Genomic DNA, 27,425 nt, shown 5'->3' with positions numbered 1-27,425 from the left:
AATAGATGGGTTTATCAGGATGTTAAAGTGTTTGCAACCTGGTGCAACATTATGGGAGCCCTAGAGACCCCTGGAATCCAGGAGATCCAAATAGCAACTTCAAAAGAATCTGTTCAATCTCAGTAAATATATTTCCTTTGTGTGTTTCTGTGCTTTCCTTGAATGGAAGGAAATAGAACTGTTCTACCACCTCAAGTCCACATCCCCAAGGGGAAATGACTCTGCAGGCAACAGCAGAATAGAGGCTATGGGACATTCCACCATGCAACGGACATCACGATCTAGAAAAGCTTTCATTATTTCAGGCCTTCTCATTTCATTTCAATAAACATTTAATGAGGATTTCTTATATGTCACAAATAGAGATACGAAGATGAATAAGTCATGGAGAGAGAAATGGACACAAACAAAAGATTTTTCAATACTGAGTGAACAGACATTGTCCAAAGCATGCTGGGAGTGTGGAGGAAGGGGCAATTCCCTTCGTCAAGAAGGGGTACTGGTGAGAAGGGAGATTGGGAATTATGGTAGCTTCACGGAGGAGATGATGTTCAAGCTGGTCTTGAAGAGTGAGTATGAGCTTGTCAGGTGAACAAGGAGAGTTAATAGCACGTGCAAGACCATAGAGGCATAGCAGAGCATGGTGAACTCCTCCTGTGCCTTTATAATGAATGGCTTTTGGATGAATCCATGAATTCCTATAGGGGAGTTTGATTCCAGCCCATCTTTAGGTTCAGAGTGGACGTGTTGAACAGAAGCTTAAGTCTAGGGAAGAGAGTTCACCCCAATGCAGGATGGGGCTGTCTGAGAGTTCAGCCTGATTCCTTAGTTTTTAAGGTCCAAGCTGGGTTGGATCCAGCCCATAAACAAACTCTCAGATGGAGTATCATTCTATCTCCTGCGAAAAAGTCAGGGAGAGGCGCCTCTAACCACAGAGAGGGGTGGGTATGGCACCATAAAGGCGATTGGTGAGTGGGGAAGGGGGTGACTCAGAAGACACACTGTGTTTGTTCTACACCTGTTTGTCCTTTTATCTAACCTAGTGTCTACAGACTTATAATGAGTAACTAAATCAATGACGTCAAAGCTGGACTCTTGGTGTAAAACAGGTACTTTTCTTCAGTCTTAAGAGCCAAAACACATTCCATTGCCCCTGGACCCTTGTCCTCAGGAAGCTGGTAGGAGGCCAATCACAGTTTTCCAAGAAGCTCCAGGTGAGCTGCCAGCTGGCTGTGAATTTAGTCCCTGCTGCCCTTGTCTGGATTTGACCTGCTGCCCTAGGTGTGTGTTGCAGTGTGAGAGCCTGGTGTGTCGGTCAGGAAGCTTCCTGATGTAAGTCACTGAAAGCTCAACTCAGAATTGCTTCAACAATAATGAAAAGTATATTCACAGAACAAGCATTCTGGAAGTCGGGTGGCTTCAGAGTTGGTGAACTTACCAGTCAAATTGGGTCATCAAGGACTTAAGTTCTTGCCATTTCATCTTCAGTGTAGTGGCCTGTCCCCTTCAATATCATAGGTCAGCTCCCCTCATGGTCCTAAGATGGCTGCTGCAGCTCTGTGCTTCACACTGCAGGTATCAATGCCTAGCATTAGAAAACGTCTAATTCTCGCCATTCACCTCTCTTTAGGAGCAAAGTCCTCTTTTTTAGGACTTTCCCAAAGGTCCCCAGCAGACTTTCTCTCACATCTTAATGCCTATAATGACTTCACATACCCTTGCCTATCAATGACAGGCAAAGGGAGCAGACAACTGTGATTTGCTTAGAGTCTGACCAATCAGGATTCAGCCCCTGGGGCTTGAGAGGAGGCCAACCTCCCTTGAAGCTACCACCACCTTATACCCAATTAAAGCTGAGGTCTGTTGGGTAAGCAATTAACAATGCTTGCCACACACAGGTCTCTGGTGGGCATTGCACATGCTTTATAGGTTTTTTGAGGAGGACAAACTCTTCCATTGGAGATTTTATCTGCATAAAGTAAATCTATTTTACTTCTACAAGTTCTGTTTTGTTCATTTTCAACAGCCCTTGCTCGTTACTCAGACTTCTAAGTGTCCCAGTTTGAACGTCCCAGCTCTGATAATGTCAATATCAGGTGTTTTTACAAGTCTGATTCTGCATTTGTGTCCTGTAGGCTACCATTTGTGATGCCTTGTTTCCTTATGTGTTTATTGATTTTTCTCAATTTTCTTCTAATTTATCTAGAGAAATTCTTTGAGCCCAAACCTAAAAGTGGATTTTTTCAGAAAGAATCTGTGCTTGTTTCTGTCGGGCACTGGAGAACACTGTCTGCCAAAGACCCCTGTACATCCTCAGTTTGGGGTTTTAAAGTTCAGGCTGCATCCCTGGGTGAGAACCAGCTTGGGTCTCAGATTTCTTGGGGATGGGCTTAGGGAAGGAGTTCCCCACTGTCCTCAGTGCCAAGATTTAAGACAGGCTATTTTCCGTGTAGACTGCTGGGAGCAGGGTGGCATTTTTAATTCATCTTTACCATGAGGGTGTGGACATTTGGAACCCCCTATTTGTGAGGGGCTCTGTTACTAAAATCCTCACATTCTGCAGGCCCCAGAGCCTCGCTAGGTCATGGAGTCAGTCAAGTTCACCAGATCTGGCAAAGCCCTCAGGGTCAAAGCTGCCTTCATTGCTCTTCTCTGCTCCTAGCCTGAGGATTTCTAGCTTTCTGGACACTTTCAGATACCTTCCAGATGGTACTGTTGCTATTTCATTGTGGTAACTGACTGCTCAGTGGGAGAGTCAGTAGTTAGCTAGCCTGCCATGTTACCAGACACACAAGCTATTTTTCTAATTCTAAATTCATATTCATCGGTTAACAAAAACTGTGAAAGAAAGATTTAAGGCGAAGGAGCCCTTTGGAAAACTCAATTTTCTCTTTTTAAAAATGTGTATTTTTAACAGGCGATTGGTCCACATAGTACAACACTCAAAAGGTCCCATAGGACATTTAGTCTATTTGGACATTAAAGTTTCCTTCCCACCATCCCCTTGCCCAGCAGCCCCTCATTTCCCTCATCTTCCAGAGACAGTCTATACACATATAGAAATTACACATATCCTTCCCCTACTCCAACCCCTTTGTTTTAAAGAACGCAAATGATGGCAGGTTATTTTTCACCGAACAATATATCTTGGAAATTGTTCCCAACTACTACATAAAGAGCTTTTTCATCCTATTCTGTTATATGGATAGTATAACCTACTTAAGCAGTCCTCTATTTTTAGACATTTAGGTTGTTCCCAGGCTTCTAAACAGTATGACAATGAATAACCTGTGGCATATATCATTTTATGCTTCATGAATATATCTGTAGGATAAATTCATGAAGGGGAATTGCTGAGTCAAAGGGCAGGTGCGTTGGTAATTTTGATAGAGATTACCATATCATTCTCTATAATGGTTGTAACAATTTGTACTTAATTCCAACATCAACATATAACGTGTGCTATTGATCTTTGTCAAGCTGATAGGTTAAATAAAGTATCTAATAAACAAGAAACAAGCTTCTTGGCATCCTAGTGAAGTAACTAGTAGGCAGGAGGCCTGAGAAAATACTGTGACCCCTGCTGACCCAGAAAACAACTCCATCAAATCAACTCCTGGGATTTCCAAATAGACAATAGACTGGATTAAAAATTGGAAGTATTGGGGACTTCCCTGGCAGTCCAGTGGTCAAGACTCCGCGCTTCCACCGCAGCGGGTGCGCGTACAACCCCTGGTCAGGGGAACTAAGATCCTGCATGCCTCACAACGCAGCACGTCCAAAAAAAGAAAGAAAGAAAAGGAAGTAGCAAAGAATTTTGGCAAAGAATTCTCTCTGACTTAGTCAAATAGAAGATTAAAAAAAAAAATTCTAGTCTTCCTTCCTAAAACAAGTTCTAAGAAAAACCCCTAAACATCCAAAGTCAACTAAGTACAGAAAGTTTAAGGCAAAGGAATTTCCCTGTGTCCCGCCAGGAAGAGGAATGTTTATAATCTCTGCACTGGCTATCATAGTTACCCAAAGAATTAGCTTCCTTTGTTTTAATTTCTATTAGGTGGGAGAGCATAAGGGATTTTCTAGACCACGGCTATCCCAGCAGAATTTTCTGTGATGATGGAAATGTTTCATATCTAAGCCATCGATATGGAAGCCACTAGCCATGTCTGACTATTGAGTCCTTGAAATGTGGCTGGTGTGACTGAGGCATTGAATTTTTAATTTTATTAAATTTTACTTAATTTAAATGTAAATAGCCATGTGTGGTTAGCGGCTACCATCTTGGACTACACAGTTCTGGGGAGACAAGTTTAGAGCTTTCTTTTGCTAAGAGAGATGCCCATTTCTTACTGGGTCAGGATACTCCAGATTGCAACATCGGGACATAACTGGGGTTGTCTTCTAAACTTTACTCCAGATTTCTCTTCTCTGCTCAGGGCCTACTTTCCCCTCAACTTGTTGAACTTCTAGCCCTTCTCCTCAGACTCTCCCCACATCATGCCCCTTCTGATCTGCTCCAACCCCTCCCAATGCAGGTTCCTTTTCTTATCTCTCCATCTTCTTGTTCACCAGTCATCTTGGCTATGCCTAGAAGGCTTCCTCTTCAAAGCCAGACATGCTCTGCGAGATATGTTCTTGAACAAAGACATTTCAGTCCCTGTGAGAAATTATGTATTCAGCGCATAAGGGAATATTCCGTCCTCCTCAGCACGCTACACTTCACCTTACTCAACAGCGTGGTTTTCCTCATGAGTGCTATGTTCCCTTCCCTTTACGATACAAGAGGTTTTCATGGTTCCCATGTTGGTTTTTTTCTACCTTTTGAGCTTTGAAAATGGAGAGATTTATCTAAATGTCCTATAAGACCCTGAAATGAGTAAAGTGATTCTCTTGGGATCCCATCACTCTCTCCCCCCACCTCCCCACCCCTCCCAGATGCAGCTTTGAGGCTCCTCTTAATTTGAAAGCCTCTTTGATTCTCAGCCTAAGGGTAGAAGGAAGGGCTCCAGGGCTATAAACTGATGGGCAGAGATTTTGATTCTAGGTGTTTGATGATGCACCTCTGCCAGCTTTCTCTGATGGGTGTGTGACAAGCCTGGGCACCCCAGGCCCCAGGTAGAATCTAGCCTATTGCTGTGGCCACCAGCTCAGGAAGGCACTCCCTCCACCTTCTTTATGAGGTAGTCACTTGTAACCTTGGGCCTCACACACAACTGTTTTTTTAAAGGTAAAAGAGATTGCAAGTGGAGTGATGACTTAGGGCCAATTTTTACCTTTCATTTTCTGTTCCTTCTAATTAGGAGAGTCAGTGGGATCCAGGATCTCCAATTATTGCAGGACTCTGCTTCCTGAAGGGAAAAAGAGTCAAGGTCAAGGTGTTTTTCCTTCAATGCAGACTATCTGCTGTAATCCAGTAGAAATTCTTCAATGATATCCTTTTCTAGCTCTGGTACTGATGCTCTCTTACTCGTGTTTTATTCCTTTCTTTCAGGAACTGGGGTTGCAAGGTGGTATGGAATTAGATGTTAGCCTTCAAAGTCACCATCTTATCCAAAAGTACTAATAATTTCTTTCTTTCTTTCTCTAATTCATAGAAAAGCTCTTTAAGTTTAAATCAGATATTCATAACATTTTGAGTTTTGACCATGTCTGGAGAAAGGGCCTACTCAAATAAATATACTATCAAAACCTAACTGCTATAGCACACAGGGAGACAGGATAGCATTGCCTCTATTTTCAAGATAATCTTTGGATTTCTTTACTCCTGTTCTGTTAGGGGGAAAAAAATGGGTTTAGAGAAATCTGAACAGTTCCCAAAAATAATAACCAGTTGAAAATTCCTTTTGCTACAGTTTTCTCAGGAAGCCGAGCAAGGCTTTCCATTTCCTAGCAGGTCCCTCGAAGGTCAAAAGAACAGGGAATGTTTGCAAAGGCATCTTGTTTGCTTTTGTTCCCACCAGCACTTATATCCCCTGGGAACACCAGACTCTAATAAGCAAAATAATCTAAGGAGAGGAAGAAGTAGCAGGCACCTTTTAGATGGGATGCACTGCAGTCAGAACATCGACCTGGAGATGGCTTTGCACCATATTGGTATTTTGAACTTGGAAAAGTTCCATCTGTTTGGTAAATGCATAGATTATTTTTCATTTTACCTATTGACCCCCTTCATTTAAAATATAAAAATAGTTAACAAGATTTAACTAAATTTTCAAAACCCAATATACATTTTAGCTTGATGTAAGTAATTTCCATTTAAAATTTTGATATTTATTAAATATAATTGTATTGCCTTTTAATTCTAATAGCTAACATTAAGTATTTTAGAAGTAAAATAAGGGACTTCCTTGGTGGCGCAGTGGTTAAGAATCCACCTGCCAGTGCCCGGGACATGGGTTCGAACCTAACTGTGTCCACCACTGGGCTATTTAGACATACGTGGCCACGGGGGTGGGACAGTGCAAGTAGGGGCTCCGAAGGAGTCTGTTCTTGGGGCTCCATTTGTACAGAGTTGTTGAAGAAGGAGCATGACCTTCGCCCATGCCAGCAGAGGGGGTCTTGGGAGGGGAGTCAACACTGCCCTCTGAGCACTAGGGAGAGCGGGGCTTCCAAAGATGCTGAAAGAGCTGTTGTCCCTAAGAAATCTGAAACATCAGGGCACAAACCTCATTGTTCTGATGTCTGGGTGACATTGAAATGTGACAAAAAATGGTGGAGGGGTTCCCCCACTTTAGCAGCAGAGCCTCACGTGGGCCTCTGGGCACTGAGGGCAGCAGTATGACTCAGACACCCCAAGCCTGCTGGGCGAGCTACATTCTGTTTTAAGTTGGCTCTTACGTGTCACATGACCTTGCTTTGTTCATAGTCTACACCAGGGGTCCCAAGCCCCCAGGCCTCGGACCAGTACCGGTCCGTGGCCTGTTAGGAACTGGGTCGCACAGCGGGAGGTGAGCGGTAGGTAAGCAAGCGGAGCTTCCTCTGCCGCTCCCCGTCACTCCCCATCGCTCGCATTACCGCCTGAACCATCCCCCCTCGCCCTCCGACCATAGAAAAATTGTCTTCCACGAAACTGCTCCCTGGTGCCAAAAAGGTTGGGGACCACTGGTCTACACCTTTAAACTCTTGCCCAACACCTGTTTTTTGTTGTTGCTGTTTTCAACTCCTGATGTCATCCATATCCCAAATCTTTACTTGTCTACTTGTGTCCGACAGGACTTACTATTGTGATCTCTTATCTGTTCTCCCCACTGCCATTTTTGCTCTCCTACATTCCATGTTCAGCAGAATAGCCAGCAGGAACTTTTACAAATGGAAACGTTCTCTTAATATTCCAATGTCTTCCCGTCATCCTTAGCATAAACCAAACCCCTCACCCGTGTAGTCTGGCCCCTCCCCATCAGACATCACCTACTTCTGCTCTCCTCGCTGGTTTCACTCCACCCCTGTGGACTTTCTCAAACACCTTTGAGCTCCTCAGAGCATTTGTGGAAACTTGGGGCTCCTTCTTCTGTCAACTCAAATGCTACCTCCATTGCTAAGCCTTTCTTGACCCCTCTGTCTAAGATGGTTAGCTCTCTGCTGAAGCCACTTTCTATTATCTCCTTGTGTTTATGTTTTCATTGAATGTGTCACTATCTAGAATTTCCATGTGTCTGTTTCTTGTTTGTTTATTGCCTTACTCCCTCCAGTACAATGAAAGCTTCGTGATAGCAGAGCCCTCATCTGGCTCATCCGCTGCTATATTGCCAGCACCCAGAACAGTTTTGGGGACACAGCCGGTGCTCAGTAAATAGGCATGGAAAGCACAATTTAACTCCCTCCTATGTCTGATCTCCCACTGGTTGCTTAGATCACATGCCTACATTTGCTCCTCTGGCTGTGGAGGTTCCCCTTTTATACCTGCTTATACCTCTTATACCTGCTTCTGGCAGTTCTGATAAACTACTCAGATCAGGCCTCATCCCTGGAATTTTCTCTAGTCCCGGAAGAGGAAAGCTAATGGGTGGTTGACTCTGTGCGTTTAGAGTTTTGTTGTTTGAAATTATTCCTATTCCACACCCACTTGACTGCAGAGAAATCCTTTCTACAAGTACTTTGCTCTGTCTTGCACTTCTCTGCATGTTGACTCTTTTCTAAGATAGCAGACCTGCTTACTGGCAGCACCTGGGCCTCACATCCGAAGAGGTCCCCACCAGCCAGATGCTGGTTCTCTCTCCTAAGTTCCCATTTGAAAACTCCTGCGGGAGGACTAGCCTGACTTGTGTCATGTGCCCACCCTGCATCAGCCAGCTGTGACAGGTGGACTGAGTCCCACAGCCCAGGCATGACCACTGGGGTCCACTCCTGAGTCTCAGGGCTATTTTTGGAGAAGGGAAGCTTGTTGTGAGCTGGGAATCTACCCCAATCTCTGTCTCTTACAGTGGCCCTCCACGCTTGGCTGATAGGACTCACAGTGGATATCTGACACAAACTGAGCCAGTAAGAATCCCTCTCTTAGAATTTTGAATAATAAATTAGTGTAGGGTCAATCAACTTTGTTGAGGCATAATTTACGTACAGTAAAACACACCCAACTTAAATTCAAAGAGTTGTGACAAATGTACACGCCCATGAAATTACCACCGTAATCAAGATATAGAATATTTAAATTATCCCTCAAAGTTCCCTCATGCCCCTTTGTAATCAACTCCTTCAAACCATACCTAGGCAAACACTCATCTATTTTCTGCCGCTACAGATGAGTTGGGCCTTTCCCAACTCCTCTGTACAAAAGGGATCACACAGCACGTATTCCTCTGCGCCTGGGTTCTATCATTTGGCACAATGCCTGTGAGATTTCTGCATGTTGCCCCATCTATCGGTAATTTGTAGAACACCCAGTTTTGGTCACAAAGTAACAACCGATCAACAGACAGAGAGGAAAGAAGCCAAGATACGGAGGGAAGTAGAGATGGAAGGCCACAGGGTCTAGAAGGGCTAGAGAGTAAACTCAGAGCCTGGTTCTAAAACAAAAACTTTAAAAACCACCACCACTACCCAGGAAAGTACAATACTATCCCATTTATCAAAACAAAGGGGAGGAAAAACAAGCCCATATATGAGTGTACTTGTCTAGGCAAAGGCTGGAAAGATACATACAAAGGGGTTAATTGTGGTTATCTCCGGGTGGTGGGATTATGGGTCTTTAAAAATATTATTTTTGCTTATCTAAATTTTAAAGTTTCTACAATCAACAAGGGCTATTTTTACTTTAAGGGGAAAAAGTATCTTTATTTTCAAACGTGCAGCTTTTAAAATCAGGCCGGGAAACTTCTCAAATGCTTGACATTTTTTAATGATGCAAAATGTTCCTAGCTACATTTCAAACCTCTGATGTGGCAGTTACAGCTCTGCTGCAGTTGTTTAAAAGCAAAACTTCTGAAATAGGATCATTTCTGACGAATTATTCACTAAGCTCGGTTATGTTGAAGGTCCTCTTAAGTCCTCTCAAATTCTAACTGTTCTATTTGTGGGCTAAAACCTTAACTCAGCTGTCCTTGTGATCCTTGAGCCTGTGGTCAAGTGGAAAGGATTGTACTTCCATCATTCTCAGAATGTGGGCCAGCAGAATCACTTGGGGTGGTTATAAAAATGCAGATTCCTGAACTGCACCCCAATATATTGACCCACAGTCTTTGGGAGTGGAGTTCAAAGGGTGACTTTTAACAACCCAATTAGGCTATTCTGAGACACACTCAACTTTGAGAGTCAGCGTGTTCATTTCTGACCAAATAAGCTTAGTTCCTCCCCTTAAACAGGCTTCGGAGGACTCCCACAACTAACCAGCTGATCTTCACCTCAGCTCTGCCTCTGCTCCCAGGACTAGTCATAACCTCAGGCAGAAGAGAACAGAACTGGTATTGATTCTGTTTTGTTTCAAAGAACTGTGTCCTTTGCTTTCATGTGTTTACTCTCTCGGGAATACAAGCACCACCACCCCTACTCCTGAATCTCGGGCCTTTGTGGCGTTCTTGCTGTCTGGGGACCCCTTAGTGTCTAACTGGTTTGTTGCCTGCTTTCATGGACATCCTGTTATGTCCCAGCCAGGGGGTCTATTGTTTTGCATTACCTGTCTCCTGGGAGATCCTGATAATATTTTATTACTATTATTTTTTGCAGTACGCGGGCCTCTCACTGCTGTGGCCTCTCCCGTTGCGGAGCACAGGCTCCGGACACGCAGGCTCAGCGGTCATGGCTCACGGGTCCAGCCACTCCGTGGCATGTGGGATCCTCCTGGACCAGGGTCACGAACCCGTGTCCCCTGCTTTGGCAGGTGGACTCTCAACCACTGTGCCACCAGGGAAGCCCGACCCTGATAATTTGATGACTGCCCTCCAGACTGACCCTTCTCTATTTGTGCTCATGTAGAGAAGGTTCAGTGCTCCTCCCCACCCATCCACTCCTACTCCTGGTCTTTGTTCTGTACTGGTGACTGTGCTTATTTCTAGATGCAAGTCCCATTCTGCTGAGTGGATCCTAAAAGATGACAAGAAGGAGATTGGCTCTAATAACTTAGATTTCTCTTGGGCTCATCCTTCCAAGTTCAACAATGGATGTTGAGCGTATTGAGTCTTATTGGGTCTCAGTGAAGTTGTCTCTAATTATTCTTAGAAGATTTTCTGGGTGCTGCTTCATCTGTACTTACCTTGTCCTCATTTCTTTTTTTAAGTTTTAATGATGGCATACATTGAATTTGTCCCCAAGAATAGAAATAGTTGGACTTCTCTGGTGGCGCAGTGGTTGAGAATCCACCTGCCAATGCAGGGGACTCGGGTTTGATCCCTGCTCTGGGAAGATCCCACTTGCCGTGGAGCAACTAAGCCCGCGAGCCACAACTACTGAGGCCGTGTGCCACAACTACTGAAGCCCACGCACCTAGAGCCCATGATCTGCAACAAGAGAAGCCACTGCAGTGAGAAGCCCGCGCACTGCAACGAAGAGTAGCTCCCGCTCGCCGCAACTAGAGAAAAGCCCACGTGCAGCAGTGAAGACCCAACACAGCCAAAAATAAATAAATAAAATAAATTTATTTTTAAAAATTGGCTTTTAAAAACTCATATGCACTCTTTGAGGCATTGCGAAATAAAAAAACAATCACAGAAACACTTCTAATTTTCAACCACTTTTAACAAATAGGGGCACATACAGTGCCTTTGGAAGGTGAGCTCATTAAATCTATGGGTCTATAGAAATCTTTGCAGGTAATGGGCCTCATACTCCATAACGTGTACAGTACGTGGATAAATGAAGACATTGGTTCTTATGACAATCTTGCTGAATATAGAAAACCCATATAGTAAAGAAATGGTGGAGGAAATCTCCACCACCACGACCCCACTGCCCCCCCCAACCAAAGACGAATGCCCTATGGTATTCATTGTAAAAAGTAGAAACACTCTCAGAGATGTGAAGTCTGCAGAATGACTGAGGCAATACCCATAACACAGTAAGATGAGCTCACTGAGAAACTGAGCCATGAGGCTGAGCTCTGCCAGAACTCCACAAAAACCAGGAAGGCAAGAAAAATGGGGCATACCTTAGGATCCAGAGAAAAGAAGTCTGTGAAAGGGGTTTGATAACTCCTATTTGTCCGAAGCAGAAACACTTAAAAATTATTTTTAAAACTTCCTGTAATTTAAACATCTTACCTCTACCTTTGTGACACAATCACTGTAATTCTTCAAGTTATCCAATTTTTATACAAAATATTGGACTGGTTGAATGCCATTTTATGTTAGATTGATTTCCTTTATATGGTTTACAATTTTGCTTGCTTTTTGTGTTTGATATGATCAACTTAGTTACTAAGTTCATTTTTATAAAGACATAATTTATGGGGCTTCCCTGGTGGCTCAGTGGTTAAGAATCCGCCTGCCAATGCAGGGGACACAGGTTCGAGCCCTGGTCCGGGAAGATCCCATATGCTGCGGAACAACTAAGCCCTTGCGCCACAACTACTGAGCCTGCACTCCAGAGCCCGCGAGTCACAACTATTGAAGCCTGCGAGCCACAACTACTGAAAGCCCGCCACCTAGAGCCCGTGCTCCGCAACAAGAGAAGCCACTGCAATGAGAAGCCCACGCACCGCAAAGAAGAGCAGCCCCTGCTCGCCGCAACTAGAAAAAGCCTGTGCACAGCAACGAAGACCCAACACAGCCAAAAATAATAAATAAATAAAACATAAATAAACTAATTAAAAAAGACATAATTTATTTTGGACGAGTTTTCCTGTAGTGGAGATTTTTATGACTATCTTTTGTTTCCTAGCTTTTGTTGACATGGAGAAAGCTGGGAGAAACATACAATGGTTTTTGTTTGGGGGGGCTTCTTCTGTTCTGTTGCTTATATTCCATGTCGTACAGTGGAAAGAATGATGAACTTCACTATGAATAGCTTAGGAGAAAAAAGGGAGACCTAAACTTAATTTATAATTAAAATTTAAAATTTAGGTATAGTCCTTCCTTTTATAAGACTTTCCCTGGGGGAAAAAAAAAAAAAGAGAGAGAGAGAGAGAGAGAGAGAGAGAGAGAGAGTTATACTAAATGGAAACAGTTTGTTCATCTAAAAACATTAACTTCTTGGCTCCACCGTAGCACTTTTCTTAATACTCAAAATTTAATACGTATCCAGCTTCACCTACCCTCTACTGAACAGTATGCATTGTTCTTGCTTGTTAAACAGTGTAAACAGCAATTCTTAAATTCCACTGTGATAACAGAGAAACTTAAGCCTACCTACTTTAAAAAAAAGTAAAACCACAATTCACCTAAATGCCAAGAGGTAAGAAAATAAATCAGATTACTACAGAGATGATTCATTTGGAGGCCTTTTGTTTGTTTTCTTTTAAGTAAGGTGGTGATTGAAAATGAAAAGGCTCTGAAGTAAAAGCCTAGCTCTGCTATCTTTTATTAAAAATTTAGGGAATACAATTTTAGAAACCTCAGTTTATCCAGCAGTTATCTTAATTTGGGCAGTAGAAAAGGAGCAGGGCAAATATCCCTGATGATGGACTTCTAGGTAATTTCCAGGAATGAAATACCACTATTCCTTTTTTCCTCTTGCAAGTCATTTTTCCCAAAGTACACATGGTCCCAGGATTGTTAGATGACTTTTCCATTGTTCTCTTGGTAAGGGGGCAGGATGCATACTTGAATCCTGAACTATTTATTTATTATGATAATAATAATTACTCAAAATTCCCTCCCTGTATGTTTCTGGCTAGGGTGAACTACAAGAGACATTTTTACACAGATCTGGGGTTTGGAAGCAAAGAAGCAACCACTTTTTTTCTTTATAAATTTTATTTATGTATTTATTTATTTTTGGCTGTGTTGGGTCTTCGTTGCTGCATGCGGGCTTTCTCTAGTTGTGGTGAGCGGGGGCAACTCTTCGTTGCGGTGCGCAGACTTCTCATTGTAGTGGCTTCTCTTATTGCGGAGCACGGGCTTCAGTAGTTGTGGCACATGGGCTTAGTTGCTCCACAGCATGTGGGATCTTCCCAGACCAGGGCTCGAACCTGTGTCCCCTGCATTGGCAGGTGGATTCCTAACCACTGTACCACAAGGGAAGTCCCAAGAAGCAACCACTTTGTAGCTAACATTATTGCTTATCTGCTGGCTTATCTTGACGGCATGGGACAGTGGCTGGACCTACAACTGCTCCACCTTCCCCTTAATCATTCTCCAGCTTTTTCAGCTCCTGGGTTAGATATATAATGAAGCGGACAGTTTCTCCCACAGGTTATCTATACCATCAAGGTTAGAGGCAGTGAGAAGTGACGTGGTTTCAGTCTGTCCTCCTGGGGTTTTAGCTCATGCTTGTAGGTTCCAGGTTGTACTTGCTTTTCCCTACTTTATATCTATCTTCCCTTCCAGGCTGTCTTTGCTGAAGTCTTCAAGCTCCAGGATTAGGTGTGATCACAACAGCTTTACAGAGACTGCTTAAAGAGGCCCCACAATTGCGTAAGATTAGATATGATTTACATGATACACACACACACACCACACACAGCACACCACACACACACCACACACACACATCACATACCACACACACACACCACACACACACACCACACACACACCACCCACACACCACCCACACACACCACCCACACACACACCACCCACACACCACACACACCACACAAACACACACACACACCACACATACACACACCACACCACACACACACACCACACACACACCACACGCACACAACCACACACCACACACACACCACACACACACACCACACACATACACACACCACACACACACCACATACCACACACACACCACACACACACACCACATACCGCACACACACACACCACACACACACCACACACACATCACATACCACACACACACCACACACACACACCACACACACACCACCCACACACCACCCACCCACACACCACACACACCAAACACACCACACACCACACATACACACACCACACCACACACACACCACACGCACACAACCACACACCACACACACACCACACACACCACACACATACACACACCACACACACACACCACACACATACACACACCACACACACACCACATACCACACACACACCACACACCACACACACACCACACACCACACACACACACCACATACCGCACACACACACACCACACACACACCACATACCACACACACACCACACACCACACACACACACCACATACCGCACACACACACACCACACACACACGCACACCACACACACCACACACATACACACACCACACACACAGCACACACCGCACACACACCACACACACACACACAACACACACACACACCACACACACCACACACACATACACACACCACACACACACCACACACACCACACACACACACCACACACGCCACACACACGCCACAGCACACACACACACCATACACACCCCACACACACACCACACACACACACCACACACCCCACACCGCACGCACACCACACACACACACCACACACACCACACACACACACCACACACACCACACAAACACACACACACCACACACATACACACACCACACCACACACACCACACACACATACACCACACACACACATCACACACACCACACAAACACACACACCACACACATACACACACACCACACACACACACCACACACACACACCACACACGCACACAACCACACACACACCACACACACATACACACACCGCACACACACACCACACACACACACCACACACACACCACACACACCACACCGCACACACACACCACACACGCACACCACACACACACACCACACACACACACCACACACACACACACACACACACCACACACACACACCTCCTAGTGCATTCTGCTCCTTCTGCTCCTGTGGGTTCCGAGGCTTCAGCTGGATCCCCGCTGACTGTATTTCATTGGCTCTATGATAGTTGGGTAAATGCATTATCTTCCTTGGGTTTGCACTTCCAAACACTTTATCATTCAGAATAGCGCACTGCAGGTTGGTTATGTACGTTTTGTACTTTGAAGACGAATTAAACTCAATGCCTGAATTTGAAGAACAATAAACTTGATCAAATAAACAGCTTGTTCACATCTTTCAGCTTTTCACAATTGCCTAACTTATAAAAATTGCTCTGGGACAAAATAAAAAGAGATAATATACACATTGTTCTTAGAATATGGAGGTAGACATCAGAAGAGAACAATTTAACCAGTTGACCAGTTGCCTCTGGGTGGCAGGAAGTGATGATAAGGGCATCCGGAGATGCTGCTTTTGGTAGAAGACTTTTAAAGCATCATTTGACTCCCTAAACTAGCTGAATGGAATATTTTGATAAAAATAAGCATTGTTACAAGAAATTTTTAATAAAAAGCCAAGTTCTGTGCCACCTATTTGTAATAGGGCAGGCAAACAGAAAGGAAATAGTGGACTTCCCTGGTGGTCCAGTGGTTAAGCCTCTGTGCTCCCAACGCAGGGAGACTGGGTTCAATCCCTGGTTAGGGAAATAGATCCTGCGTGCCACAACTAAGAGTTCACATGCCGCAACTAAAGATCCCACACATGGCAACAAAGATCCTGCGTGCCACAACTAAGACCCGGCACAGCCAAATAAATTATTAAAAAAAAAAAAAAAAAAAGAAGACGAAGAAGAAAGGAAATAGGAAAGGTTATCGTTTGAATTGGACAGTAGAATTTAGTTCTGGAGAGGTTCCCATACAAGTTGAAAGGAAGGTCAAGTTTGGGGAGGAATATGAAATAGTAAGATTTCAAGGGATAAGAGGATGAGCTCTTCCTTCTTTTAGACTCATTTGCTACAAAAAGAAAATCTTGGCAACAAGTGTCTCTCCTCCACAGCTCTCTGCCTTCTCTTATCTGTATCTTGTGAGCTAAATGAATGAAAATTTAAGAAGTTATTGAAACAAGATAATACATTGAAGCAGCTCCTTTCAGAGCCATGTTTCATGGACTTGAGGAGCCTTGAGTTCTGGGACTGGTATAGTGACAGCCATAAACAATAATTTTCACTTAAGAAAAAACTTTAATTCCTCTCACGGCTTAATTATGTTTTAGCCTCATTTATTTCCTTTTCATGACTCAAGCCCTTGGATTTCAACTTGCCAATTCTTCCACATTCTCAATTTGACCTTTCCCTTAGCATTTATTATTTTCCACCCAAGTTCACATATAGAAACATAATTTGGGAATATCAGGACTAATTTAAGTCAAGGCATTGGTGAAAAAAGTTAAGGGGTAGTTAACCCCTTAACAATGCCCTCCCCCAAAGGAGTAAATGCATGAGAGGTTTTTTTTAAAGAGAAAAAAGATAAGGTTGGGAGGAAAACAACAAGAAAGACATAAAGAAAAGTTCATGGAAAATGGTTCTACTCTGGCAGAAGAAAAACAAATTGTATATTCAGCAGCTTCACTAGTCCTATTTCAAAGCAATAAGATAGTTAGGTTTTATCTAACTCATTCACTTGTATCCATTTTAGAACTGCCTGCTTCTCCATCGTTCAGAGCTTATTCCTTAAATCATTTGGTAATTCCAGCTACATAAATTTCTAATGAGTCCAATGAAGCCTGAGAGCTGAATGAAAAGTATTACATTACTATCCTGCCTTTATACATAGTTTTTCCTTCTAGAGACATAAAGCATTTCACACATACTTTCTCTTTTACTCAGCAGGCATTTCTAAGAGTGGAACAGCAGGCTGCATACCCTAAGTCATGTGAATTGTCAGCAAGAGAGACCCAAATTCCAGACTTCAAGTTCTGGACTTTTTCCACTGAACTCTGGCACCACTCTAGATCCAAATGATGTACTTTCCAGACTGTGGTTCCTTCTGATTGATGACTGTTCAAGGGATCCCTCCTAGAGACCTTTCTCTAGGTCAGTTTCATTCTGTGATCAACCCCTCTGGTAAAAATCCTCCACCAGTTACAAATTCGGTTAATGTCTGTTCTTCCTGACTTCTCATCAAAGAGTTTCTACCCTGGCGTCATGGTCACATTTGCAGATTCTTTCCTGAGATGGGAATTGTCTGGGCCTGAAGACAAGCTCTTTTATGAGACTACCTACACTCTAAATTCCTTCTCAAGTTTTTATTCTCTTTGAGAGATGTTTGTTTGAAATCACTCTTGGTTTGAAATCACTTTTTCCAAGAGAAGAAATCAAGAGCTTGGCAAACAATGAGAGATTTTGTCTGTTGGCTTATTCATTGACTCAAGGACTTTCACTATTCCCTGCTCTGCGACTCTGAAAATAATTTCTTTGTGCTTTCAAATTGCCTATCAATAAAATTGGAATCTCTCCAGTGATAATGACTAATTTAAAAATATTTTAAAGCATTGATATCAGAGGGGGTCCCAACTTCTGAAACATCATTTACTACCCACAATCCTTACATTTATTGACAAAGAAAATGATTAGAATTTGTGTGTGTGTGTGTGTGTGTGTGTGTAATGGGCTGTGTTGGGGGTGAAATGGTAAATGAATTATCCAAAATTAGTGATGTTATCAGACAAGCCATTTAGAAGAAGGATATGTCACTTGCTAGCTCCTCATGTGATATGGGTCCATTAACGTTTGGCTATATTTCAATAAATAAAATTGGAAGACAGAACACTTATTTCCCCATTTGAAGGTGTTCCCCAGATACTTTACAAAACTTATGCATTAAAATATATGATACAATGGACCATGGAGATGGCAGCACCATGGCTGAGGCAGTGTGAGAACTGTAGGGTGGGACGTCCATGGAAGTTGAAGGAGGAAGTGTTTATGAATGACCTGCTGAAATGTGAAAAGATGATATTCTCCAAGGCATCAGGCTGCTGGAGGACCTGCTGCCCAAAGGGAGCAAAAAGGAGCAATAGGTCTATATCTTCTACTTGGCTGAGGGCACTGCCAGCTCAAGGAATGGGAAAAGACCCTAAGATATATACAGGGGCTGCTGCAGGCAGAGCAGTCAGGCTAAGGAGCTGAAGAAAGGAGAAAACTGTCTCTGTCTCTCCTCCCACATCATCTCCTGTCCCCCCACTCCCCACCATCCCTCTCTCTATCCCCACCTCGCTTTGCTCCTCATCCCAAGTCCCTCTGAATTCCTGCTTATTAAGATTCCTCCCCCTCCCCTCACTTTAGGCCCTTTCAATCTCCCCGTTAATGGTCTCCCTCCAAGCAGGTCCCCCTCAGCCTCTGCTCACCTCCCCACCCCCTCACCAAAGGCCTTCCTGGTAAGATTTAGGAGCTAGCCAAGTCGATTTATAAATTCTCTCAGCATGTCTAATTTGGGAACTTCAATTTTTTAAACCAATTTCTCGAACTTTGCCATTGCTCTAATCATGTCACAGTACGATGCCAAATAAAATAAGGGCCGAATGGTACTTATGCAGGGAAGAGAGACGGAACGAGGGGCCTACAACGCGAATCCACTTGTGTCCCTTTGTGAGGCGATGAGAAAACTAAGGAAACCCATGACTGGGCAAAGCAGGCAGAGATAGTAATGGCTCAGGATCCTTTGATTTTTTGAACGGTGGCAAAATCAAACTAGAACCCAGGTCTCCAAATGTATAATTTCATGGTGTCAGTGAAGCACATGAGCTTAAGAAGTTGGAAGGGGAGTTCACAGTCTGGCTCTGCCTCTTAGGAGTGTGAGAATTGAGGAAAGCTACTTAGCCTCTTTGGAAATGTTTCTCCTTTTGTGAAATGGGATACATTTGCTGCAGGATTAAATGAGCTAACCTGGCAAGGGCCAAACTGAGTTAAAAGTCAGTCTTTGCCCCAGCCTCCTCAGCCCTTTGCTTGACAGGTGGAGCAAGCCACAAGGATTGCACAACTCTTAGATTCCCAGGTCACATCAAGGGAAGGAAGGTGGCCAAATCTTTATCAGGAATTTAAACCTGGCTTGTTTGCCCCTGGCTCAAACTTATCACTGTGCTGGGGTAATTCTCCAACCCTCTCTGGAACTCAGTTCATTCCTCTGTGGGATGAAGAAATACAATCTATGCCTTTAAGACACGGGTTAGATAAGAACCAATTAATGTTTATAAAATACAGTGTTACCCAAGGATGAGAGTACAGGGTCAAAATGCATTTTCAATACATGCTATTATAGGTCAGGGTAATGTTTCCCAAATTGTGGAGTTTGAATTGCTGGTGGTATACAAAACATTTTTTGGCTGCCGCATAAAATGACAAAAAATATGTAGAGAGAAAGTGACTCCCTTTCAATTGTCTTTAATTACATCAAGAAGTAATTCTCATTTGGAGTCTCTAATACTTGTTTCTCTCTTTAAAAAGAGAGTAAACCTTGGGAGCCATGCCTTCAGCAAGAGGAGGAATTAAGGAGAATTTAGAAATATTTCCAAAGTTTTAATTTTTATGTTTGTCTTCTAGTTATAGCAAATAACACTGGTTTCCCATTTATGATAATGGCAACCTTTTTTCTTAAGAGTAAATGGAAGTTTTTTAAAAAATAAATTTATTTATTTTGGGCTGTGTTGGGTCTTCGTTGCTGCATGTGGGCTTTCTCTAGTTGTGGGAAGCAGGGGCTACTCTTCGTTGCAGTGGGCAGGCTCCTTATTGCGGTAGCTTCTCTTGTTGTGGAGCACGGGCTCTAGGCGCACAGGTTCAGTAGTTGTGGCTCGTGTGCTCTAGAGCACAGGCTTAGTAGTTGTAGCACACAGGCTTAGTTGCTCTGCGGCATGTGGGATCTTCCACCAGGGCTCGAACCCATGTCCCCTGCATTGGCAGGTGGTTTCTTAACCACTGCACCACCACGGAAGCCCGGAAGTTTTAAAATACATTACATATTAGAAAATTTTTAATTTTAAAAATAGGGAATTCCCTGGCGGTCCAGAGGTTAGGACTCTGCGCTCTCGCTACTGAGGGCCCGGGTTCAATCCTGGGTTGGGAAACTAAGATCCCACAAGTGGCAAGGCATGGGCAAAAAAACCAAAACAAAACAAATAAACTTGATTCAAATAAAAATATTAATACTAACATAAATGATATGTGGATTTGGACAAATTGAAAAGGTAGTTTTCAAATGACTGAAGTTTGGGAAACACTGGCCTCATGGATGAGGAGTCCAGGGACCTGTATTCTAGCCCTGCCTCTGGTAGAAACCTACCATGTGACTTTGGTGAAGCTGAGCCTCAGCATCTTCATCTGGAACTAACAGGGCTTGCTCAGTTGGTCCCTAAGGAAACTTCCGGCTCTAGTATCCTATCATTTGAAGCAGATGATTAAGACATTTTCTGTTTTCTGGTTAAGAATCAGTTGTCCTGTTTTCTCTCCATAACCCCCTTCAGGCACTTGATACCTAATCGAAAAGAAATATGGATCTCCATTTTATTAACACTCATAAGTTTAACTAATGCATATGTTGTTCCAAAAATGCAAAAGAAAGGAAGGACTTCTTTGTAATGGAAAGAATACTGGATTTTGAGGGAGATGACACTCATTCTGGTCCTCAAATTTGTCATTTACTGAAAATGTGATCTTAGGTAACCTTAAGTTCTCTTTAGCACTAAAATTCTATGAAATGCAAACAAGTCTATAAAAAGGAAGTAGATCAGCTGAGAATTCACTGCCTTTCCTTTCTAACTGAGATATTTAATACCCCACAGTACGATTTTAATATAGACTCAGAGCTGAAAGGAGATCTTCATTTTAACTCTCATTTTGATACTAGCATTGTACTTGGTACATAGTAGGTAATCAATAAATATTTAATGAATAAATAAAAAGTGGCTTCTCATGAACATGAGGCCAAGAAGAAACACATTTCATCAGGTAAGAATTTAATCAATTCAAAGGGAGTTAATTGAGCACCTACCATTTGGCAGCCATATTTGCCAAGCATTATACCTTTTATCTTCCATAAATAGCAAGATGAAAAAGACACGGCTTCTGTCTTCTATTAACTAATGACACTTTGAGGGGAGATGACATGTATACAAATAACCACAGTATGGTAAAAGAACTACAGTGCAATGTGAAAAGTGCCAGGCCCCTCATGAGCAGAACTGTGCCCCATCTTCATTCTTTTACTAACTAGTTGTATGAATATGAGAAACTCATTTGTAGAGTCAAATATCAGTTTCATCACCTGTAAAATAAGGTTACACTGTATGATCTCTAAGGTCCCTTCCAGCTATGAATCTGAAAATGATTCTATGCCTCTGAGAAATTAGTTTAAATGCTAGTCTTGAAGACTCCTAACTATACATCGGAGATTATTTCTTCAATACACTTATTTTTCCAGGTAAAAATAATAAGCAAAATCACACAATTTTTTTTTTATTGGCTTCAATCACAATTGCCTTAATCTTTGAACTCTCCTACTAGCAAACTTTCGAATTTGATTTCTTTTGATTTTTGTAAAGACAGTAATAGGAACACCTGCTTTCTCAATTTACCTCAAATACCCTAGTGGGAAGTTAGATGAAAGAGTCAATTCAATTCCATTCAACAAACATCTATTGAATATCAATTATGTGCAAAATCCTAAAAATGACTCCAAGATAAAGAAAAGTCATGGCCCTCAAGGAACCTAAAACCAAGTAGAGAAAATGAAACATTTTCATTTTAACAAGAAAATTCATTTCATAGAAAGGAGAAAACAAATTCAGAAAGTAAAACAATATGGAAGATTAAAAAAGAACTTAAAAAGAAACGATATGGAGGAGGGTTGGAAATCAGTCAGAAATTCCTCAGCCTAAAAGAAACGATGACCCATATGTTAGCAAGTAAAGGTATCAGTTGGAAGATCTTGCATTCAAATCCATTCCACCAGGGCAAGACTGGCTGGGGCCAGCAGCTCAGTAGAGATAGCTTATGAGCTGTCCGCAGGACTCTCTGGGTCCCCAGAGAAGGACTCAAATTCCAGCCAATGCTGGCACCCTCCAACAGAAGGGAGAAAGAAACAGCTGACTTAAAAAGTTGCCCCCAAAGTCAGGCAACTGAAGTTGAGAAGAGTACAGAAGCATTTCCCAAACAAAGAATAGAGGGGAGGACAAGTAAGAGAAACCCTTGCCTTTCATGCAGTCGGTGAAAGATAATTTTCTTCTCCCTCATAATCTCTACAGATGGTCATAGGCAGGAACATTCAGAAAAATGAAAATGCAAAGCTCTATCAGAGGAAGAGAAAAATGATTGATATGAGGAAAATCTCCATCACTGCATGGAATATTCCATTTTATACAGATTTCTCCTGAAGGTCCAGGACTGAGCTAAAGGACTGAGCCTGCGTGTAGGTGCCCTGAGTTTGTGGGTAAGGAGAGGAGAAGGGGATGGAGCTGAGTCAGCTCAGCAACAAGCTCTGGGAATCCTACAGAACACTGGAGACAGGGTCTCCGCTTACCCTTTTAGATATAATACGATAATTTCCTATAGGCTGCCAGGAGCGTTCTGGCTCAGACATAGATGTAGAAACATCTAGACTGGCTACACCATTTTCCACACTTTCGGCCATTCTGGGTATAGTTGTAAACTAAGATCAAATTATACATCTTTGAAAACCTGATACTAACGTTCTGCTCATACCACACTGTCAAACACCTCACAAAAAATGTGAAATCAGGAGGAAAAGTGAAAAATAAGACAGCAGGGTAAAAGTAGGGGCATTTCTAGACACTTCATCCCCAGCAAGACTACCACAGACAAAAGGAGTTGCCTCCAGAATTTTCCTCTGGGCTCTATTATTTTTTCTGTATGTTCTACAACTATCAAGGTATCTACTACAGTTTATTAATGCACATGTTTGTGTGTATAAATTATGCTTGTCCAGCTAAATTCTGAGCAAATTCCACACTCTTCAATCCAGGATCCCAGACTTAACTCCACAAATCCCAAGATCCGAAACTCCTGCTCTAGGACCCAAGCACTGAATAACTTTGGGCAAATTCCTAGGCTTAGCCTGGGGGAGCTGTAGCAAGAATAGCAAAAAGGTCCAAAAAGCAAAACAAACAGGCACACAAGCAACTTTCCTATTGCTTAAACAATGAGGCTGTTCGTAACTTTTTTTTGTTTGGTCTCTGTCAATAGTGAGTCAAAAGACTATGGCGATCTTTTTCATCTTTGAGATTTAACCACACTAGAGGACAATAAAATATTTGGGATTTTGGATGTTGGTTTGTTGTTCTGTTTTTGTTTTGTTTTGTTTTGTTTTTCTGGTGGTGGTAGGCTTCAAACTCCTGTTGTACAATTATTAGTGGGTTTCTTTTTTTAAAGTCATGTTTGATTGTTATTTTAAGTAAACATTGCTTCCCTTTAGTTATAGGAAGGGAACACTTACTTTCTACTCTCACCAGGATATATATTCAGAAACAAGATCCTGCAAGAATCCTTCCCAATTTAAAGCTAATTTAGGGGTTTGTCTGTAACTTCAGAGACAACCCACTTGCATTGTTCTAACTTTTGGTGAATATGGAGTCTCCCAAAACAGGCCACAATTTTGAACTGTATACATTCATAACATCAAGGGGAATATACCTACACTGTCCATATGAGTAATGAGAGTTTAATTACAGGAGAAGCCCACCTTTCTGCACTATGAAATATTATGTATTCTGAAGAAGGAAAGGAAAAAAACTCACCTCCAAATGAAGTTAAAATTACCTACAATGATGTGGTGCAAAGTTTATCTACATAGGAAACTATTATTTTATCGTGAGAAAGAAAAAAAGCATGACACAAAATTTTATATTGTATTCTAGTCCAAAATTCTAATTATTTACATATAAAATGGTTATATTTATTGTCCTTAAACAAAAGAATGTAATAATTTTTGCTTCCCCTCTCTAATGCTATGTACTTCTCTGTCAGTATAAGAAAACAGTGTAGAAAAATACATCCTTAAGAGATATAACTACATGAAAATGCCAAATTGTGTTTTTGTTGTTGTTGTTTGTTTCTTTTTGGCCAAGCTGCGTGGCTTGCTGCATCTTAGTTCCCCGACCAGGGACTGAATCCACACCCTTAGCAGTGAGAGCATGGAATCCTAACCACTGGACCCCCAGGGAATTCCCAATGCCAAACAGTTAATACAACATTTTGCTGAGAGGTGAGAAAATGGAATAAGACAAGATGTAAATTTTTTAAAAATTATATTTCAAGATAGTAAATGTTGGTTCAAAAATTTTAAAAGAAATGATATCCACATAAAAAAATCATGACTAAATTACCCTTAGTAGATAACCACACAGCAGCAATGTTTTCTGAATAACTCAAGAATGAGATTCAAGAAAACGGGTTTTTAGTGGTTGGATCAACTTTGTTTTGGAAGTGAATGCTTTCCAGAACTTTTACTTATGATTTTGATTATACATATACTTGATGTTATTTTTATGGCTCTTTGCCAATCCCTTATATTTTATGAGGTTTTGATCTTTCACTTTTGCAGGTAGCTGGGATTATTATGTAGAAAAATAGTATCTAACACTTATATCTTACTCTTAGTATCTGACACTCTGTTGCCAGACCCTGTTCTAAATGTTTTTCTCATATTAACTCACTTAATTCTCAAAACTGTGAAGTAGGTAATATTACCATCTCCATTTTACAGATGAAAAGATTGAGGCATAGGGAGGTTAACAAATTTGCCCAAGGACACACAGCTAGTAAAATTTTAAAAGCCTAGGAGGAAATGCACCAAGGTATTGATGGCGGTTTCTTAGGGTGTGGGGTTATAAAGGAGTGTTAAGAGAGATGACATGACAAGCTCTTGAATTAAGACAGTGGCAGCTGTTTTGGAACAGAGAAGACAGACTCCAGAACGTTTAAGAGAAAATACTGGCAGGGCTCAGGGACTGATTCATGCCACATGGGGTTGGGGGAGAGTGGCCTGAGTCTAAAAACACTCCAGCTTCTGGCTTGGGTGACTGGATGGACATGCTCACTAGGGTAGGGAATACAACAGATGGAGCAGCTTTGGGAGAGAAGATTGTTCTCAGTTGTGACATATCAGGCTTTATTGTAAGTATCTGAATATGTAAATCTGAAGCCCAAGAAAGAAGGCAGGTCTGGACTTGAGAGTCTTCACACAGAGCTGGTGATTAAATCCCAAAGAGAGGTTGTCATAATGCAGGGAGAGTGTGGAAGAAGAAAAACAGCTGTGGAACAAGAATAAAACTCAGGAGAATCTCAGCTTTATGGGATATGCAGGCGATAAGAGAGCCATTCGGATTTGACATTAACATAGCAAATATAAATATGAAATGCCACGTACGTATTTACTTCTCATGGTAGGGTTCATTTATGAGAGACAAGGTAGCATGGAAGTAGGGAAGGGCAGTAGACAAGTTTGGGTTCAAATCTAGCACTTTATCACTTCGGAGCTCTGTAACTATCGTCAAGTTACTAACTGATGGTAAAATATAAATGATTAATACACTGCTCATACTGCTGTGGGTATTAAATGGGTTAATCCACAAAAGCACTTATATGGCACAGTGCCTGACATGTAGCATGGACCCAATAAATAGTACATATTATCACTAATGAGTATGCAAGTCATACAATTATTTTTCATTCCATTGTCATACTTTGCCAGTTGAGGAAATGGTCTGGAAGTCTGTTGACTAGCAGTAATAAACTAGAGTGGAATTAAACAATTGTACGAAAAAGTCACCAAAACAATTCACAGACACTCAAGAACTGGTATTTTCCATGAATTTGTTTGGTACGGTACATGTAAACAGAGGTACTAGCAGTTCGTTAGAAGAATTAGCAGGGACTGATAGAAATATTGGTATCTGAGCTACAAGACTGCATTAAAATTTTTCTTTTGTTCTACTATAAATATTCAACAACTAGCCCCAGTATCTGGCACAGAGTAAGCCATCAATAAATATGTTGACTGAATGTAACAAAATGATTTTTTTAAAAAAAGGAGGGGGGATGATTTCTTGTACCTGGTATTAAACATCTCACCATTGGAAGAATTATCCTTATGCAAAGAAAAAGATGAAGTAGCCATGCCTAGGTGCTGTCACTTGAGATGTCTCAAAAGAGTTTGGAAAAAAAAAAAAGAGTTTGGCTATGCAACTCCTCTCCCATCAGCATCTGTTGCATATTTGAAATTCCCAGCCTTAGTTGTCCTCCTTTGGAACTAGGTTTAGAGTCCACAGAAGAGCCAATTAAAATGCAAATATGTCATCTGTATACGGGAACCAACTTGGCTTCTGGCAGACACTGACACGTTTATCAGCTCTGCTGTGTGAATGGTTAGCTGCCTCCCGGAGGCCTAGACCTTGGGCGCAGGAAGGGCTGCTTCTCAGCAGACACAGTGAGGTCTGCTTTGGCCAGTGGCAGGGCCACTGCTGACCGCCAGCCTCGCTGCAGCCCCGAGGCAGGCCCAGCTGCAGGAAGCAGCCAGGACAAAGACAGCCCCGGGAGGTCTCATGGTGGGGCGGGACGCCATCATGCCCGGGTCTCCCTGTTCCTAAATTCGGGTCACCTCGGCCCTTCCAAAAACCGGCTGGCTCTCGTCAGAACGTTCGCGGCCGGGCGTGTGGGTGCATAGCGATGTTCATTGTCTTCTCACTGTTTTCATCACTGCAACCTCCAGTTCCCCGGCACATGAGGGCCGGGGAGGTGGCCAAACCGAGTTAAAACCTGAAACGTCTTTTTTGTTCTTTACAGTTCAGTCAGTTTAAATTCCATGCAATCTTTACGGTGCGAGATAATATGTATTATACAATTCTGTGTGCCTTTTCAAAGGCTCTTCAACTTACAAATACCAGGCTGGCCTCCCGGCCGGGAAAATAAGACAATTAAAACGAACAGTCGGTAAGCTCCAACCCAGCGTTTGGGGCTGGGCTGCGCCTGCTGCCTCCCCTTCCTCCTCCGCCCCGG

General features: G+C 42.4%; 1 long non-coding RNA gene across 1 annotated transcript; it reads right to left on the bottom strand.

The window, feature by feature from the left end:
- Positions 1-1,482: 1,482 nt before the first annotated feature.
- LOC116745881 lies at positions 1,483-27,389 on the bottom strand. Its single transcript, XR_004347577.1, has 3 exons — positions 26,483-27,389; positions 5,271-5,345; positions 1,483-1,569 (listed from the first exon to the last, which is right to left on the bottom strand). It is a non-coding gene; the product is annotated as an uncharacterized LOC116745881 (long non-coding RNA).
- Positions 27,390-27,425: the final 36 nt, after the last annotated feature.

This window comes from Phocoena sinus, chromosome 20 (genome assembly GCF_008692025.1).
Source record: "Phocoena sinus isolate mPhoSin1 chromosome 20, mPhoSin1.pri, whole genome shotgun sequence".
NCBI classification, from domain to species: Eukaryota; Metazoa; Chordata; class Mammalia; order Artiodactyla; family Phocoenidae; genus Phocoena; species Phocoena sinus.
Note: the sequence above shows the minus strand (reverse complement) of the source record. Positions and strands in the feature narration are given on the sequence as shown.